Source organism: Podarcis erhardii, assembly GCF_964252035.2.
Source record: "Podarcis erhardii genome assembly, chromosome: 1".
Taxonomy (NCBI): Eukaryota; Metazoa; Chordata; class Lepidosauria; order Squamata; family Lacertidae; genus Podarcis; species Podarcis erhardii.
The window spans coordinates 77,821,997-77,836,507 of record NC_138497.1 but is presented as its reverse complement, the minus strand read 5'-3'; the positions used below and the strand labels follow the sequence as shown (position 1 = coordinate 77,836,507).

The following is a 14,511-nucleotide window of genomic DNA, read 5'->3' as shown; positions in this document are numbered from 1 at the left end:
GGATACCTGCTGAAATCTTCAAAGTAGGAGGAATTGAACTTACACAACAACTTCACAAGCTCATTGAAAAAATCTGGGAAAGAGAAGATATCCCAGCAGACTTTAGAGATGCCAAAATTATCAATCTCTTTTTAAAAAGGTGACAGAACTGATTGTGGAAACTATTGAGGCATCTCTCTATTAGCTGCGGCCTGCAAAATTCTTGCAAGGATTTTAGCAAACCGTCTCATAACAATATCCGAGGTGACCCTTCCTAAATCCCAAAATGGTTTTTGGCCTTCTAGGGGGACAGTGGACATGATTTTCACCGCTCGGCAGCTTCAAGAAAAATGCAGAGAGCAAAACCAACCCCTGTATATGACGTTTATTGACCTGACTAAGGCTTTCAACACTGTAAATCGTAATGCCCTGTAGACTGTCCTTCTGAAAATTGGCTGCCCAGATAAATTTGTAAACATCAATTTGTAAACATATTATTATGAGGCCTGCCTTAAAAGTGGTATACAAATACGAAAAAATATGGATAGTACATGGTACATGGTGGTACGTAATGAGACATGAGGTCATCAGTGTGTGTGTGTGTGTGTGTGTGTGTGTGTGTGTGTGTTCATGTATGAGTAAAGAATGTCAAGGCTTTCTGAGATATGCTCTCATGAAGCGAGTTGTCAGTGCTCTCTGTCATTCCAGAGGGAACTTGAATGGTTTCATGGGTGGCATTCAATGTCATGCTATTACAAACGTTCCATCTGCACAAACATTGCAGCTTGCCCTATGGAACGAACCCCACCCCCTTCTGTAGATGAGGAAAGTAGGGAAAGCAAGCCCTCTTGCACAAACAGAAGTGCTTGAGCAGGGCTTCTGTCAATGGGGCTCCTTCGGTGAATCCCACTCATTAGCTCTACTTTATTGCCATAGAAGATGGGATATGCAATTAACCAAATCAATATCTAGCCTGTATAGGAAAACACAAATGCAAACCTAGTTATATCTTTTTTCTTATAAGTGAAACTCTTGTACTTTTCTTTTGTTAATTTAACCTTGATTGAAATTCAGTAGAGCCACTGTAGGCCAGATGCAGTTGCTTCAGGTGCCAGATTTAGCCTTGGGGTCTCCAGTTGGCCATCCCTCCTAAAGTCTAGAGGATAGAATGGGGTTAGACTAGCAAACGCTTTGTAAAAGTAGTTGAGGGCTGCCATTTATGATGAAGGATTATAATTATACAATGACCTGAAGGAGAGTTTTGACAAGCATTCTGCTGCAAACGTTTTGTAGCGCAATATTTTATTTATAAGCCTGAGTCTTTTCCTTGACACTGTCTTGAGACGCATTAAAAAGTTTCTAGAGTTGAAATAAACTGTTCACAAGGTTTTGATGCAAATTCAGGCAATTTCAAATAACAGTTGCATGCTATTTTCATTGTGACTAAATAGACATAAACCACAACCTTATTGTAAGTTATTTAGGCAAAATGGCATTACAAATCTGGCAGCAGTCAGCACTGCTACTGTCTAGGAGGACAACAGACTGGGTTTATCCACATTTACTTTCTGTCCCACTCTTTCCATGCTCCCTGTCTGAGCATGCGTTGTTGCTTTCTGCCCCACACTTTCCCTGTGTTTTCCGTGGATTGCTGTTTGCTCCGATTGAGCTTTAAAGAGCGGGTGATCACAGGACAAACACACACAATACAAACTCATACCAGCTTGGACATGGAGTGTTAAAGCCTGGATGTCTGCATGGAAAGAGTGGAGGAAAGGTGAGTGCAGATAAGCCCTGAGTGAGGTGCAGGAATGAATGGAACAGAAGGGAAGGAAGTGTTGGAATTCTGCCTCGGTCAGAGGAATGTGCCTACCTCTCCAGGCACCGGCTGAATTCCTTTAGACCTCCCGCTGCGACTCCCGGCAGGTAAACAAACGAGGTCTATATCGGCGATTTTTCCCAGACTGTGAGAAAAACACACCATTGCTTCTCCCTCCTCCCTGCTTCCCCAGGGAGGGGAAATAGACTCAGACAGAAATGTATCTACATGCTTTTATTCCTGTCTTTAGCAGCCATACAGATAAAGATGTCTGCGCTCTTCACAAACAACAGCAGAGAGAATAAACTCCACCCATGTACATCCTGTACAGGTCATATGACACACACTGAGCTCACGTCCGGTGCTCAATACGGAGAATGGACTGCCCCTTTCTTGCCATGGTAACAGTCACAAACATCCTGTCTGGCTTTCCAGCCACCTGCAGCTGGCTTAGCTGCTGCTGCTGCTTGCTTCTGCATTGCTTCTTTATGGTAACAGGAAGCAGGGCCTTGAGCTAAGAAGAGGCAGTTGACTTAGACGCAAGGTTTCATGAGACAAGAGAGAACGGGTAGAAAGTGCCAGCTAAGAAGGGAAGCTCAGGCTGGCACTCACTCACCCACAGCTGCAGCTGGTCTTTATAGCCAGATACCCATATTATTTGGTGTGTAACTTATTTCATCTGATGATGATTCAAAGGCATAGGATAGAATAATAGAATTAATTCTTACTTCCATTAAAAAATCAAACATGTGGGTTTTCTCATGTTGTGTCTTGTTACTCTTTTGTGACATACTGAATATTTAAGCCCAATAGTACTATAGTTTAGCTAGTAGTATAGAGAATGAGAACAGCATTAGGTCATCAATCAATGTGACATTGAGAATATTTTGGAGCATACTTGTTGGATCGTGCTCTGCATCCACGTTAAAAGTGTGCCTTGAATGAAATGGTTGCATTGCAGTTATGTGAAGTTACGTGGAACCATGCTACTTAATTCAGTAGGCTAGGCAATGCGGCCATCACAACCTATACTTGCAGCTTCTAGCACATTAGGAAACAACCCTTTAAAAACAAAACACCATGATACCATAATCAGGTTGCAATAGTTTTGATATCCTTCTTTAATAAAAACTGCAATCCAGTTTTGATATACCCTTGATTAACAATCCGCTATTGCATTGTGCTTAAAATATAGGGCTCTGTCCTATGAAAATGGAAACATAATGTCCTTAATAGCTCCATAGATGGCTGAAATGAAGTGTGCAATGGGTTCTTATCATATTTTCAAGTCAATGTTCTTTCCCTTAAAGCAAAAATAATTAAAATAACGCAGAAGGCTCTGAGCAGCTTTGCAAAGGCAGAGTGGCTTTGCATGCATAATGGAGGCAGAAAGATGATACTTAACTGAGGAAATTGACTGGAGCAACACTTGTCTTAAAACAACTGTAGGAAGGGTTATAGATTGTTCCATTTACCCAGAAATATACAACATGACAAAGATAAATGTCAGCAACCAAAACGCAAAATTATGGTTGAATGTGAAGTTGCTAATAGAACTGGCATGGCTAAACCAATAGTAGGGTAAAAAGTGATTGGAATAGTCTCTTAAATTTCACATTATACAGAAGCTGCCTTGAATATTATATGGTGTGTGTTTGCACAGAATACATAAATCAATTAATTCATCGCCAGGAGCAGTAAATGTGTACTTCAGTTAGAGGTGGACTACATGCATCTAAAAAGTCATGTTATCAATCTGGCAGGTAGTGTAAGCTGCTAGTGTATTGGAATCCAAGACGGCTGTCATGAAATTATGTTTCGATCAATATTTCAGTTGGCACTAGACTTAGAAAATGAACTCTAGTGGCAAAGCCAATGGTGTGTGAATCAAGGGGATCAATCTTAATATTTCTATCAAGATAGCCTTATTCATTTCAAAAGTAGCCACTGTTTTGTTCACGATTAGTTACAGATAGGTAGCCGTGTTGGTCTGCCATAGTCAAAACAAAACAAATTCCTTCCAGTAGCACCTTAAAGACCAACTAAGTCAGTTCTTGGTATGAGCTTTCGTGTGCATGCACACTTCTTCAGAAGTGTGCATGCACACGAAAGCTCATACCAAGAACTGACTTAGTTGGTCTTTAAGGTGCTACTGGAAGGAATTTGTTTTGTTTTGTTCATGATTAGTTACTCAAAAAAGTTGCAAAGTTGCTACACCAGCTCTGTTTCATATGTGTCAATAAGAAACCAGGTTTGTTGGCTGGGACTGCTCCTTCACCCATCTTTATCATTTGAGGTTCAAGTAGCGTCAGTGGCAAGAAATGCCCTTTTCCAGCTACAGCTAGTTTGCCAGCTACAGCCATTCCTGGAACAAGGCAGCCTGACCACAATTTCGCCTGCTCTGATTATCTCCCATCTCAGCTAATGCAATGCACTCTATCTAAGGCTGCCCTTGAAGACTATGCAGAAATTGCATCTAGTGCAAAACACTGCCACTAGAATGCTGACTGGCAACTTGATACGCAGTTGTTGACATCCGTCTGTCTTGGGAGACAATGGAGGAGTGCGCCTTTGGGGGTGAAGTCAATTCATTGAGCTGCTGGCTAAAAGGCCATGCTTGAATCTAACCTGCAGGAAGATAGATGTCTCTGCTCCAAATCTCTGGTTCTCTCATTCCACCTCTTTCCTTATACACCCAGAAAATATTACTACACTCCTTTCTCTTTATCCTCTGCAGTCTTTGTTCCCTGGTTTCCTTCATCCTGTCTTTCCTTCATCTCAGGAAAGCAAACTTTTACATTTGGAATATAAATTTTATGGGTTTTACTTGCTCTTTTCTTAATTTGGCATAGAATGTACACAAGCCTCCCTTTACTTCTATGTATAAATTGAGAAAAGACATTCAAGTATTTATGATGATGGCTGAAGATATAGGTCTTCCAGTTTTAATGCTGTGTTGTACAACAGAACTGTAGTGTGACCTTTAGTCAGAGGTCCAGTTCTCCATCTGTAAAATAGGGATAATAGCCAGTCCCCATCTCACATAATTGTGAAAATAGTACAAATTGTCAGGCAATGAGAATCTGTGGAAATAATTCAGAAGTCACTTACCTTAAAGTAGCACTGCTGAAAGCAACCAGCCCACTCCAGGGAAAGCAATTTTGCAGTTTATAGGTTGTTTTGTAATGGGGGTTGTATGAATAACACTTGATAGAATTACAGAGCAATATAATTGAAGTTGAAAGTAAACTCATACAGTGAAGTGGGTTTCAAATTACATGTCTTGAAAGGAAGTATAAGTAGATGGAATGCCATAGAAATGTATGTGCTGAAATTACACTGAGAAGTGTTTTGTTTAGAATGTCCAGTTTGAGATTCTAAAGCTTTGGTGTCCTTGCTGAACTGCAATTGTTTTTTGACAGAGGATTGATCCCTGATACTTTTGAAGGCACATTATCCTTTCTAACTTGCTTTCCCCAGCCCACCCTGCAACCAAATGAAATGTGGATGCTGATTTTGGAATTCAAATGGGTCTCATTCTAGACATTTGAATTATTTTATTATTTATTATGTTTACATTCATTATTTATTAGATTTACATCCTTCTTTTTTGACTACCAGATCCTATCAGATCGTCAACTACTTTTAACTACTGTCTACATACCCAGTTTCTTATACCTTAGACTCACTAAGAGTAATAGTTCTACTGCAGCCTGTTCCTCTCGAGTATAATTGTTCCTTTCCTGTTGTTTAGTAATTGATTAAAGAAAACTGTCACATCATTTCCCCTCCTGGCTACGAACTACTGTTCACATACACTTGCATGTCCCCAGAGCGACAGTTTCCATAGGCATCACCTTTTGCTGGGTGTCCTCTGGGGCTGCAGAACTCTTCTAATGCCCAAGGAGCTAAATAGAGAGGAACCTTGTGCTGCTCAGCATGAAGCAGTGCTGTGCCAAAATTTTCTCCTGCATTTCCCCCAGCCATTCTATGTCAATTTATTGGGGGGGGGGGATTACATTAAAATTCATCAAGGGGGAGAGAAAATTTTGGTGAAATTCTCATGCATGTGGTCTTGTCAATCTTGCCTTACTTTTGAGGTGGCCAAAATGCCCTTTCATTCTACCGTTGGTCTCATTGGTAGTCTGCATTCTGCAACCTTCCTAGGCGCCTGCTCCTTAACTGAAGACAAGGCATAACGAGTTAGCTTCTTCTATAGGGCTTTTTCAGATCAGGAAGGGTGGGCAGGCTGGGAGGTTACAGAATGCTGGGATAAAGGTTTACTGAAAAGAAACACACACACACACACACACACACACACACACACACACCACCCTCGGCCATCTCACAATGAAAAATTAAGATTGCCTCCCCTGCAGTGTTGACATTTTTAAGTGCCCTGGAAATGAGGCAGAAAAATGAAGGCCTCCTTTGCAGAGGAAGAACACTTTCGAGAAAGTTAAAGATAGATTTTGGCACAGCATCAGCTTGAAGTATCTTCCATTCGTAGGTATAGAATGAGCAGTTGACTGGATGCTGTCCTTTCTACTCTCTTCCTTTTGGGGCTAGAGATCTGCTAATGTGTGGGGAGCCAGGTGCTCTCCTGCTTGATGTTTCTTCCATTTGGTATACTTTGATTTGTATTTAAGTCACAGATCAAAGTTACCAAATCCATATGGCTAAAAGCAAAACAGATGTGCCTCCAGAGTAGCAGGCAGTCATCAGCAGGGTGTGTCAATACAGTGATCAATACAACACTAAGTTGGACACCACCTTACCCCTTCATCATGAGAAGAATCCCTTTCAAAGTGGAATGACATCACAATTCCTTATGGGCAAACTGAGCTTTCATGGTGTCATCAACAATAGCTTCACTTTTCCGTCGTCCCAGGGAACACAGTAAGTGAATCATAAGAATCTTATGATAATCTGATACTGCCTCTCTGTCTTTATTGACTCAAGTACTTCTTATGCTGTGGTCTAAACCACAGAGCCTAGGGCTTGCTGATCAGAAGGTTGGCGGTTCGAATCCCTGCGATGGGGTGAGCTCCCATTGTTCAGTCCCTGCTCCTGCCAACCTAGCAGTTTGAAAGCCCATCAAAGTGCAAGTAGATAAATAGGTACTGCTCTGGCGGGAAGGTAAATGGCATTTCCGTGCGCTGCTCTGGTTCGCCAGAAGCGGCTTAGTCATGATCCTTCAGCCAATAAAGCGAGATAAGTGCTGCAACCCCAGAGTCGTCTGCAACTGGACCTAACAGTCAGGGGTCCCTTTACCTTTACCTTACTTCTTACTGGAAACTTAATTCTGCTAAAAAGTTAAAGAGAAGTGATGACCTTCTCAACACGCATTCAGGACAATTAGCTAAAATGGCCTATTATGGCTGATGCAGAGATTTTGCAAGTATTTTGAGTAACCGTAATATAGCTATGCTTTCAGAGTGATTACCGTAAATATGAACATCTGTTAATATTGAACAGATTTGTTGAGCGATCATATAAAGCTTTACTTTATATTTTAACAACTAAATTGTGAAAATAAGTTCCATTTTTCCCATAATTCAGCCAGTTTTCCCTGTTACCTTAGCCACAGGTTATCGTGAAACTCATGATACAGCTAACACATTTTCCGCATCAAATTATTCTCTGATGCAGAATACACAGGAAGGGGAGAGAACAAGAAACTAGAGTGAAATGGTGAAACTCTGTAACTGGAAACTAGAATAAAGTAGTAAGATGTAAGATTATTGAGAACTTTTAACTCTACTTTTAGAAGCCCCCAAACAGAAGTGTATGTGAACCTCTGTTGTATCTTTACTTACAAATTGGTTTTGACCGACTAAATAACCCTTTTCTCCTTAGGTGCTTGAAAACAGTATTTCTTCTGCATATATAGGAGAGTTGTTGCTCTAACTATGGGGAAAGTCTTTACTCTGCTGCTAATTTGACCCTCTGAGAATGGCGGAGGCATTATCTTTATATGCCTTCCAAGAATTGCAAACTGTAGGATTTTTTTCTTTCTATCTCAATGGAATGTGATGTAATGGGGAAAAAGAACACTACTTTTTAACTCTCACTAAAACAGATTTTCCAGGGACGCGGGTGGCGCTGTGGGTAAAACCACAGTGCCTAGGACTTGCCGATCGTATGGTCTGCGGTTCGAATCCCCACGGCGGGGTGCGCTCCCGTCTTTTGGTCCCAGCTCCTGCCCACGTAGCAGTTCGAAAGCACCCTTAAAGTGCAAGTAGATAAATAGGTACCGCTTTATAGCGGGAAGGTAAACGGTGTTCCGTGTGCTGCGCTGGTGCTGGCTCGCCAGAGCAGCGATGTCACACTGGCCACGTGACCCGGAAGTGTCTGCGAATGGCGCCGGCTCCCGGCCTCTAGAGTAAGATGAGCGCACAACCCTAGAGTCTGACAAGACTGGCCCGTACGGGCAGGGGTACCTTTACCTTTACCTAAAACAGATTTTAATTGCACAGTAACTCTAGGTATGCACTTCATACCAAAATAACCTTTAAAGCTTATTCAAAATGAGGGAGCAAGAGAGTGAGAGATGAGCAACAGAAGTGGGAATCATAAAATGGCTAGCATACAATATATTGCCATGTCCCTCTTGGCAGCCATCTCTGACATATTTCATTCTCACTACAGAGTTCCTTGTCACTAAATAGTGTCTTGGCTCCTGGAAATTAGTGTTTGCATAAATGTAATTGAGCAAATGAGAATTCATTTCCGAATAAGGAAGCAGGATAGCTTTTAAAAGGCATCTTTTAAAAAACCAAACAGCTTAATATCTCTGACCCAACAGCTTTGTGACACAAGTGTGATCTTTGGTGCATACGTAAGCTTTGTGCTAGCAGTAGCTCCCTCAGTGACTTTAGTACCAAGGAAGTGCACTGTGCACACAATTGGGGATTTAGGTGCACAGCAGTGGTATAGCATGGGTGGCCAGCATTGCACCCCCCAAACCCGAGGCTCTCAGGCTGTGGGTAGTGGCCTCAGGGCACTCACAGGAGGCACTCTGGGTGGTCTCCTCCTTCTGCCTCCTTCTGCTAAGGAGTGCAAGAGAGCAGCTGCCGACAGCATGGAGCCACCTCCATTGCTGGGAAGAGGGGAACCAGGGCTGTGCCTCCAGGAAGCCTCCTTGTCCTGCGCTCGGCAGGGAGGCAGATGTGAGCCATGAGTCACAACCAACACGCAGGTGGGGCCCAGCCCAGCTCTGCTTCCCAGTTTGTTTCTGCGCCGTAGCCTACCTGGAGGAAAGAGACCTTTCTGGGGGAACAGCTGTCTCGCCGCCATCTCCCTCGGCGAGCAGGTTTTGTGAAAGAGCCCTTTCAGCTTGCTCAGCTTGCCCACCTCTTCAGCTGGGAGGTGAGGTGCCAAAACTACAATGCCCAGCCTGCAGCTCGGGAGTAGGAATGTTTCCCAGCAAGATCATGCAATCAAATGTGAAGCAGGAACACTCTTGGGCTGCCTTCTGCAGCTGGAATGTGCAGGAGCTCCTCAAAGAACAGCCTTCTGAATTTCAGTTTGGAAACTTCAGTGTATTTAACTGAAAGCAGCTCCAGCAGTAGCTGAGGTTTGGAGGCAGGGAAGCATCCCTTGCCCAACTTGTGCCCTTAACAGTTTTGCCCCTCGGGCAAGCACCCAGTTGCCCCCCCCCCCAAGCTACACCACTGGTGCACAGCAATTCCTCAAAGTTGAGGACATTCTGCTTATATGGAATTTGTGGGGATTTTTGGATCTGGTTGAACACATCATGCTTTGGGTTATTCTGCACTGTAGATTTACCATTGATCATTGTAGAGTTGAAGTTTGATTGAGCCGGCCATTGAATTGTGCTGTCTTCTGTACCTGCTGCTTTGGGAGTATGGACTATCCTTCAATGAAGGTACAGTCAGCCATCTGTCAGGGGCACTTTAATTGCATCTTGCACTGCCCAACCTGCATTGAGAAGTGGGTTGGTCTACATGACCTACATGACAAGGTGCCTTTCAACTTGTGTATGTTTCTATCAATCTGCACAATGTTGCCCAAATTCCTAGGTCAGATACCAGCAACACATGGTTTTCTTCTCCCTATTCTCGGCATGTCTTCCTTCCCATCATCGATTAAATAAAAAAAGGTTTAAATAAACAAAAGTTTATTTAATTCCACTTAATTTTTATTTTTTAAAAAAAACTAACTGGAAGTCACGTGTGGTTAACAGGCTGCAGTTTGTCTAAACCTGGCAAATACTTCAAACTGGCATAGCCACAACAGAAAGCTTTTCTTGCATTGTCCAAATTGCACCACATTGTAGAAGGGATGGGTGCAAATGTTCCTGTTAATATTTCAAAACTTTCAGAGCTGTGTGGGGATGGCAATCTGACATTGTCACTGCCATGTGCAGGCTCAGCTAAGCTTGTGTTCTCCCTTTGTTCCTCCCTGCTGCCTTGGTCTATATTTCACCTGGAACAAAACGGTGATTGTGCACAAGGCAAGCTTGTTTTCCCCCATGTAATTCACAGACTGGGGTGAATGTTCTGTGCAATTTCTTAATAGTTTTGTGTGAGGTTTTTTCTTTTAAGTACAAACAACAATGATCTCGGTGTGGCGAATTAAAACCCCAGGATACAGGGCCATAATGCAATGCCTACCCAGATAAATGTATGCCAGCCACATCCATTCCTGCTGTAGCCTCCCATCACATTTGGTTTTTTGTTTTGTGTTTTGAAGAGGAGTGAAATGTGCATGTTTGGTAGAACTTTTAGGGCAAAAACCTCCCTTCTGGTCTCCCAAAGCTGTTTCTAGATAGTGTGGGATAGGTGGGTAGGTCTTATAATTTTTCTTATATAACCCTTGGTATTTGTTCAAACTCTCCTAAACTAGGTAAAAGGTAAGGTAGAGGACCCTTGGACTGTTAAGTGCAGTCAAAGGTGACTATGGTGTGGCGTTCTCGCTTTTCAGGCCGAGGGAGTTGGTGTTTGTCCACAGGCAGCTTCTCATGTGGCCAGCATGACTAAATCGCTACTGGTACACAGAGGACCGTGACAGAAGCCAGAGTGCACAGAAATGCCGTTTACCTTCCCACCGCAGCGGTACCTATTTATCTACTTGCACTGGTGGGCGGCTTTCAAACTGCTAGGTTGGCAGAAGCTGGGACAGAACAATGGGAGCTCACCCCATCACACTGATTCAAACCACCAACTTACTGATCGTCAAGCCCAATAGGCTCAGTGGTTTAGACCACAATGCCACCCACTCCCCTAAACTACTAGTATACCAGCATAGGAACCAGTATAGGGGGAAAAAGAGATCTGACTTTCTACCACATGTATGTGCTATTGGGGGGGGGGAATTGCCTAATGAGTGGAGTATTTTGCACTAAAGTACGCTGTGAAAGATATCTGTGCAATCCGTTTTGAGGGGAGGAAACCCAAGGTTGTCTAAGGACATTTATTGGCACACACTGCTAACAGTATTAGATACATTGTGTGAATTTTAAAATTAATGATACAGAATCTTTTGCAAGCTTCACTAAAGCAGATGAGAGCAGGATCGTCTTTGAATTATAAATTCAATGACAGAAACTTCAATAATGAAGGACTAGTGTAAAATAACTTCTGCCCATTAAAGCATTGCAACATCGGGAATCTTTGCTCATCTAATCCTTGCATTAAAACTCAGGAGCCAGCTGGGCTGCTGTAACCCTTGTGAAACAAAATGGGGAAAGAGCTGTAAATGCTTCTGGTGATTGGTCAAACCATTGTCTTGTGATTATTTGACAATTCATTAGGTCACTTTTGCTTTTTTCATTTTCTTCCATGAACACTAAAAGGCAGAGCTGCATGAAGTAGGAGTTGTAGGGAAGGGGCAGAGGTCAGTGCTTGGCGTGCAGAAGGCTGCAGGTTTGACCCCCAGGTAGGGCTGGGATAGGAATAAGGAAAAGAGGTTAGGGTGCATATGAGGCACTAGACAGAAGCGGTGATCCTGAAGGTTGGAAAGGAGGAAGATTAAGAGACAGTGTGTGAGAGAGAAGGGTGTATTCATGCTAGCTGGGAAAGGAAGCTGGGGCTAATACTATTATTATTATTATTACTTATTTATTGCATTCATATCCCATCTTTTCTCCATAGAGCTCAAGTTGGCACACATGGTTCTGCCCCTCCTCACCAAATCCCCACAGCAACACTGTGAGGTAGAGAAGGCAGTGACTGGCCCAAGGTCACCTAGTGAGCTTCACGGCCGAGTAAAGGGAATCGAACCCTGGTCTCCCCGGTCCTAGTCTGGCCCTCTAACCACTACACCACACTGGTTCTGCAAAACTTGCCCTCCCATTCAGCTATACACCTCACCTTTTAGGCCTTTTCTCCTCAGACATTCCTGTCGCTTGGGTGGGCATCCCAGGAGGCCTAAGAAATAATTCCTAGAATCCTCCCCGACCCTCCCGCAAAAGTGAACAATTGCCTGTAGAAACTTCGCAAGTCACTTTCTGTTCATATTCATCTTGAAATGGACGTTTCAGGGCCTTACTGGGAAGGGGGGTGCACCTAAATTAACTTGTCTTCTTCAGCGACCCTCTCACCTTCTGATCTGTTGTACCTTTAAAGGAGTGCAAATGTTTGATAGATCTCTGGAGACAGAAGAGAGCACTTTTGTTATATTAAAAAAAAAAGTTGTGCCATTTTAATTTGTGAAGGCAGAAAGCCAATTCGGATTGACAGTTTAAGTGCCCACATAATAATAAACGAAATGCAGATTTTATTTTCTTTGTGACCGTTTCTCTTTTCCTTTCAGCCCCTGTTGGGACATAACATTGGAATGCCCTTGTTGCATCTGACTTTCTTGCAGAATATTGGAGAGCTTCCAACCTTTTAAACTGCTCCAGCTTTAATTTATCCCACTTCTGATGTTCTCCCCTACCGTATATCTCATCCCCCCCCCATTTCCTACCCCCTTTTGCTCTTAAAGACTATATATTTATTTAGCAAAATATTTTAAAAGCGGCCTGAATTTATGTTTAAAATTAGTTGTCAATGTTATTATCCCTGTGAATAAAATATATGTTGTACATTTGAGAGGGGGATCAGTAGTGGGAAATGACTCATTTCGGGAATATTTCCAGTAATACAAAATGGTGAAAGAAGTAATTCCAGCACCACCCATCTGTGTTCAATATGACTTAAATGCAAGGCAGCTTATTAGAAGGGCACAAAGGATCTATTGAATCACAGAAACATTTGCAACCCCAATATGTTTGTGCCAACAATATCCACAACACCAGCATGTTTGGAGTGGTTGCAGAGACCACTGGTTTCGGCCTGCAGAAGCTGGTACTGACTGGGAGCTCGAGCAACTTTTCTGGGCAATCACAGCAATGCAGATAATGACAGCTGGGTCATTCTTTTTTCCAACAAATATATACTGGCATTTGTTTGGAGTTGGCTGTCTTTGGTGGTGCAAGGGAGGGGTGTTTGAATACAGCTGAGCCCTGCAGGTAGATGAAGCCTGAATGGTTTCAGTCCAGGTCATTAGCTGGCAAAGGCAGGGTCTTCTTTGGAGTAATCCTTGAGACAGGGAAGGCCTTAATAAATGAAAAGGCAGCACTGCATTCCTCAGAGTGGCAAGATCTGGCTCATCTTTTGCTCTGGCCTTCTTCTCCATCCTGGGCCAACTGCTTTCCGACACTCTGCAAGCCTCCATTACGAGAAATTAAAGCAGTCCATGGCCACCTTAAAATTCAGGTGCCACATTCATGTTTCACAAGGAACCTGCTTTTTATGGCTAAATTTTATGTTGGGAAATGGACTGCAGAGGAGAGCTCTGCACATTAAGGAACGCCATGAATTATGCACGAGGCACAGCAGTCGGGCATCGGCCATGCCTCTTTATGAGCAAAAGAAAGCGATATTAACAATTTACACAGGGCTCGAGCTCTTATTTTTCCCTGGGAAGCAATAACAGGCCGTGGTGCTGGGAAACGAGTGGTGTGTGGCTCCTCCTCCAGGCCCCTAGGGGGGTTTCAAAAGCGATTTGGCAGCAGGAAACAGAAAACCAGTTTGAGCACCATGCGGGGGTGAAGTGCGGCAAGAGGGAAAGGACACAGCAGTTTTGTAAGTCATTTGGCAGTGCTTTGCGAGAGTGTCGGGACCGGAGCCAGGCTGACAGATCTGTGCGTTTATCCGATCTGTGTAATGGGGCTTTAAGGCCACTGTACAAATTGGCTCATAGACATCTCCTGAGAGAACCAAATCTATCAAATCCATAAGGAAAAGACTGAGAGCAGGGGTCTGGGCAGGAGGGGGTCACTGGTAATCAGGCTCATTAGCTGCTGTGATGTTTAAAGGAGCAGAAGGGGGTGCAAGGACTCATATCAGATATTCTTGCTTTATGCCTAGATGGGCTTTTCTGTCCAATTGCCCATTGCTCCTGGCTCTTTTTATACTCACTTCTAGATGGGTGAGAAGGGGAAGTGGTACCAAATATTTCCATTCAGTAATGATGAAAAGAGGCAGTTTTGGAGATTTATCACTTGGATAAGTGACCTAAATGGCGAAATTTCTGTACACTTTGCTCCCTTTTTAATGGCATATTGCTTTCTTTATGCCTGTCTAATAATTTCTATTCATAACAATATTGACATAAAACTAAACATAAGTGCTGTTTCATGCCAGTCAGGCTATGACAGATTTGGGCATTAAGAGGTTTGGTAATCAAGATTATTTAGGAAA

General features: G+C 43.0%; 1 protein-coding gene and 1 long non-coding RNA gene across 12 annotated transcripts in view; both read left to right on the top strand.

Annotated features, from left to right (window-relative positions):
- The window catches only part of TSPAN4 (tetraspanin 4), a 524,393-nt gene that overhangs the window by 398,683 nt on the left and 111,199 nt on the right, over positions 1 to 14,511 (top strand). The window contains exon 1 of one of the 11 annotated variants that reach the window (XM_081880643.1): positions 6,679 to 6,697. The exons of the other annotated variants lie outside the window; for them this stretch is intronic. The gene's annotated coding sequence lies outside the window, so the exon portion shown is untranslated. Of the gene's footprint in view, positions 1 to 6,678; positions 6,698 to 14,511 lie in introns of those variants that run through there. 11 annotated transcript variants of the gene reach the window in all.
- Positions 11,042 to 12,858, top strand: LOC309352447. The gene is made up of 2 exons (XR_014161324.1): positions 11,042 to 11,530; positions 12,578 to 12,858. It is a non-coding gene; the product is annotated as an uncharacterized lncRNA (long non-coding RNA).